Source organism: Aptenodytes forsteri, unplaced genomic scaffold (genome assembly GCF_000699145.1).
Source record: "Aptenodytes forsteri isolate BGI_AS27 unplaced genomic scaffold, ASM69914v1 Scaffold361, whole genome shotgun sequence".
Classification (NCBI taxonomy): Eukaryota; Metazoa; Chordata; class Aves; order Sphenisciformes; family Spheniscidae; genus Aptenodytes; species Aptenodytes forsteri.
The window spans coordinates 1,195,767-1,200,588 of NW_008796212.1; positions in this window are offsets into that span (position 1 = coordinate 1,195,767).

Sequence of the window (4,822 nt, forward strand, 5' to 3'; positions counted from 1 at the left end):
GCTGGATGACGCCCTGCAGGCATCGCACCTCGATTCCGCACCAACCCCCGAACACCGATCCCCGGGGGACCAGCTCCTGCGCTGCCCCAAGCTGGCAAGACGCCCAAACCCGATGATTTTTGCATTAATCACCGCTGAGGGTCCAGGGATGGACCAGCTCTGCTGCACAACCCAAATATGAGCGGCACGGGAAAAAGCAGCGACGGGAAAAGCAACAGCAAGGACCAAGCGAGGACGATGTCCCGAGGTTACGCTGCTCACAGGCAGAGCTAGCGGGCAGCAACACAGCTGGGTCCTCTCAGCATCTCCCTCTCCTTCCTTATTTACGGCTCAGGATGAAGCCTCCTTGTTCATCTCATTGGCAGAGGATCAGAACTCATCAATTCTCCGTTAGCCGCCGAGCGTTGCGCTTCTTTCTATATATATATATTTTTTTTTTTTTATTATCTGACAATGAAACAATTTAAAGGGGGATAAAAAAATCGGAGGAGCAAGAAGCAGCCGTCGGCGTGCTTAAAAAAAATAAAGCCTCCTTGGGCACCCAGTCGCATCTGCCCCGAGCCGGGAGCATCGCGCACAAGTTTTTAGGTGAAGGATTCAATAGAGTTTATGGGATTGTCCAGCACCGTCTGAGGTGTTAAATGAGGGATTCAGGGATAAGCCGAGGATTATGTAAAGTGGGTCTTTAAGCACAATGTATTTGTCATTCGAAGATTCAGGCACGTCTAATAAAAAGGCGGTCGAGGCAGAGCGATGGGACTCCGCCAGCGCTGCTGGGTTTGGGGTGAATGGGGCTCGAAATGGGAAAATAACAGCCGAGCTGTTTCTAAGCCTTATAAAAACCAGGTGGTGGGGACGGGTCAGGGCCCAGGACCCTGCGATGGACGCCAGAGGGGGACGGGACAGTGGCTGCAGTGACCAGGTGAGAAGAGGGAGAGGTGGCTGGCGGAGACGGGAGCTCTGCGCTCGGTGGGACGGTGCAGCCCATTGACCGCCTTCCCCCACGGGTTGTTTCGGAGCATCCTTTTCCCTGCCTGAAAAAGGGAATTATTTTGCAGATTGTTTTACAAACCTTGTCCTGTTGGTGCGTCCCAGCCCTGGGACCCCAGCCCAGCATCCCGACCCAAAACATCTGCAAGGGTGTTGGGGCTCCGGGAGGTCCAGCGGCGCTTGGACCACATCTGGCTGCCGTGGGAAGGCCACCGAGATGCAACACCAAGCACCCCCCCCAAAGGAACCCCCCTTTAAGGCAAGCTCTCCAGCCTCAGCTTTATTAATTATTCCTAAGCAAAGCAAACACACCTTCAATGTCTCCACCAAAAAGGGAAAAGGCAGTAGATTATTATTCTCCTTAATTAAAAAGCGTGTCAATCTTGTAAGCAGTTAATTAATAATTTCACCTTAACTTGGTTAAGCGCTAGGACAGCTGGAGGCATCACAGCGCGCACGAGGCTCCCGGGGTCGGGCTGAACCCGCTGGGCTCAACTCGTCCTTGTAAACCAGGGGATAAATTCTCTGTCCTCAACAGGTCTTGAGGTTTCAGGGATAAAATCCCAGCAAGTGTCACCCTGGTGTCACCCAGCTCTTGCAGGCGCTTGCTCCCACCCATCCCCGCATCCCCGCAGGCTTCGGGCCAGGGGGTCCCCGGGTCTGCAAGAATAAACCCACCTCACCGGCAGCACTTTTGCTTTCCAGCCATGAACAAGTATGAATTAGTCAAGCTAATCAATGGCTGTGATAAATCATAGCTCATTAACAACAGGGTTTTAAGGCAGAGGGGAGCGGAAAGCATCGCTCCTTCCCCCGGCCGGAGCACCCACCGCGGCACCGGGTGCTCAGGAACCGTCTCCTCTTCCTCCTCTCCCCACCCACTCCTAAACCCTCAACTGCAAAGTGGATTTTCATGCATCTCTCCTAAAAAAAAAGGCAATTTCAGGAGATGAAGTAGCCATTAATCACCAGGAAATTGTGCTTGTTACAGGAGAAACATTAACAAAATAATCATAAATTGTCTGCCAGCCCTGATTTGAGAATGCATACGTTTCTAAGGGTATGGAAAGGCGTCTCATTTTGCTCATGTAATTAGTTATTAACCCTTTGCCACGCCGTGGGCCGCAGGCCGCGGGCACCCGCCTCTCCCAGCGTGCAGGCTCGCCTGCATCGTGAGCATCCTCCGCCGTGCCCGAAACCCCTCCCGCCGCTCACCCCCCGCCTGGCCCGAAGCCGCTCCCCTGCAGCTGCCACCGTAAAAAATCTTAAGCACTCTTGGCACCCTCGGAAAGCTGCAGTTTTCGAGGCTATTAAAACCCTATTATTTTATTGCTGTGATTGGATTACAACGCTGATTTAAAGCGGCCAGCCGTGCCGGAGGTGACTGCACACGCCGCTCAGCCTCCCGAGGACCGTCCCTCCCCAGTGGTAAAGATGCTGCCAGGGCACGGATGTGCTCAGGATCCCACCGGACCGACGAGGTGGGAAAAGCCTGTTTTGCTCCTCCTGGCGCCGTCACCAGCGGCACGGGGTTGCTCCGAGCCCTTTCGAACTCGCTGCGTGGATGGGGCATCCCTGGAGCTGCAAGAGCAGGGAGCAAATCCAGCCTCCTCTGATGATTCACGCTGAATAAAAGGGGGTGCTGACAATTAGAGCAAGAAAACGTGTTTTGAAATCCCCGGGCTCATCTAGTTCCTCTCTGCATCAGGCTGCGATCGCCCTGACCTCGGGGGCTGGCTCCCCAGCTCCGGTGTAGGGTTTTATCCTGGCAGCATCTACGTAGGGGGCTGGAACCCAGCTCCGGCAACCCACGGGCTGGTTGTCGATCCTGACTTTGCTTGCCCCAGCACTCCTAGCTATCTGGTTTTTGACGCCACGTTGGATTTAATACAATAGAATTGTATATATTGAATTAATTGCCATCCCATGACAGAGGTGGCCCGGGGAGGCAGGGAGATGCGATGCCACGTGTCAGGATGTGACCCTCCCATGGTGGATTCGGCTCTCGGAGGGTGAACGTCGCCCCGGTCCCACCCTGTCCCTCCATACAGCTTCTCACGTTGTCCCATCCTGCCCGGAGAGAGCAACCAGCGTCACGAGCGGTGCCGGTGCTCTGCGGCACACGGGTGCCGTCGGCTCGGCGAGCGCGGGGTGTTTGTGGGTGCGTTTGTCAGCAACAATCAACTTGCAAATCCCATGGGTGTCTGCAGATATTTACACCCACTCCTGTTACAAGCGACACCAAAATGTCTCATAACGGAAGAAGCCGGTGTGAAAAGTTCTTTTTCTCTCCGCTCCCCTCGTCTGTTCGCAGAGCCTTCGGCAGGGACGCACCGAGCCGAGCCCTCCCTCGCCCCCCCCAAAAGCAGTTGCAAATCCTACCCCAGAAGAGCAGGGAGGCAGAAAAATCCTCATCAGCACCTTTAATAGCATTTTTTTTTTCCCCAAACTGGACTTTTCTTTCATCTCAAGCCTTCCACTCACGTGAATTCATGAAAAAAAAAAAAATTCCCTTTTTTCTGAAAAAAATATTGTGAAATATCAAGCCAGTTGATGATGATCTTTCGTTTCAGATCACCACAGCCTCAGGGATGACTCATTTGAGCCTGAAGGGACCCTCCCCTGCAGCACCCGGGCTAATTTCGGACGCCCACCCGGGTCCGTGCGCAGCGTGTCACGGGGACGGAGACAGTTTGGGGAGGGCGCAGACGAGGGACAATCTGCTGGCAGGAGATCTGCTGGGCATGAGCCGAGTAACTTCTCACCGGGATATCGTTTCATAGCAAAGCAATTTTATGGGAATAAAATACCGGGTGCCTGAGAACGGGACTGGGGGAGCGGGAAGGGAAAGCGGCCGGATTTACGGGCGATGCTGACGGCCATCGAAACCCAACCGCCGTAAGGCAGGGAAGGAAGCCTGACCCCCCCGGAGCTGCAAACAGCAAAGTCTCCGGGAGGTGCAGGATCCGGCCGCAGGCTCCCGTCGGGGCTCCCAAGCCGCCCCGGGGGGCGGCCCCGCCGGCCAGGCCGCAGGGTTCTCACCCACGCTGCACCCCCTGGGTGCTCTGGTCCACGGGCGAACCAGCAAAGCCCCCGGGGCCGGCGAGGGGAGGGATGGCGTTAACGAAGGAATCTCCTAATTGCACCTAGCAGCGGACTGTGACGAGCAAACCAGGATTTATTGAGCTGCTCCCGCCACCCAGTCGGAGGAGTTCAATCTCTACATGAAATAAGAAATTATTTTTAAAATCCGCTGTTTATTCTGCTGTGACAGGTCGATCAGTAAGGCAGGCATCTTCACTTCTCTTTTTTTTCCCCCCGATCTAATCAGTTTTAATTGGAAGAATAAATGAGACCTTTCCTTCAAGATAATTATACAAAACATTGAATTAAATTACTATTAGGAATTTTTTTTTCTCACCACCCGTGTCAGGCATCTGCTGTTTTAAATAATCACCCGATTAACATTTGCCGTGCAGCTTTCCCTGCCTATAGCAAGCACACGCGTCCCTTCCAGGGTGGCTGGAAGCCACCGGTTAATAAATCGGAGAAAAAGGACTGTTCTCCCCAAAATGCCTCATCACGTGCACCAGGAGCCAAGGACGCCCTTGCCTGGGCTCTGCAGGATGCTCCTGTGCCCATCACCGAGGCCTCCGGGCTGGCATGGCTCGGCACGGGGCAGCTGGCGCTGCCTTCACCGCGCTGACACTAGCGCGGGTGATATTTTCACGAGCGTTTTGGGATAAACCAGCCCCGAAGCAGGACCCCGGGCCCCGGCAATCCCGGGAGACCCCCGGGCCGCCCCGCAGAGACCCCGCCGGCTCATCGCAGG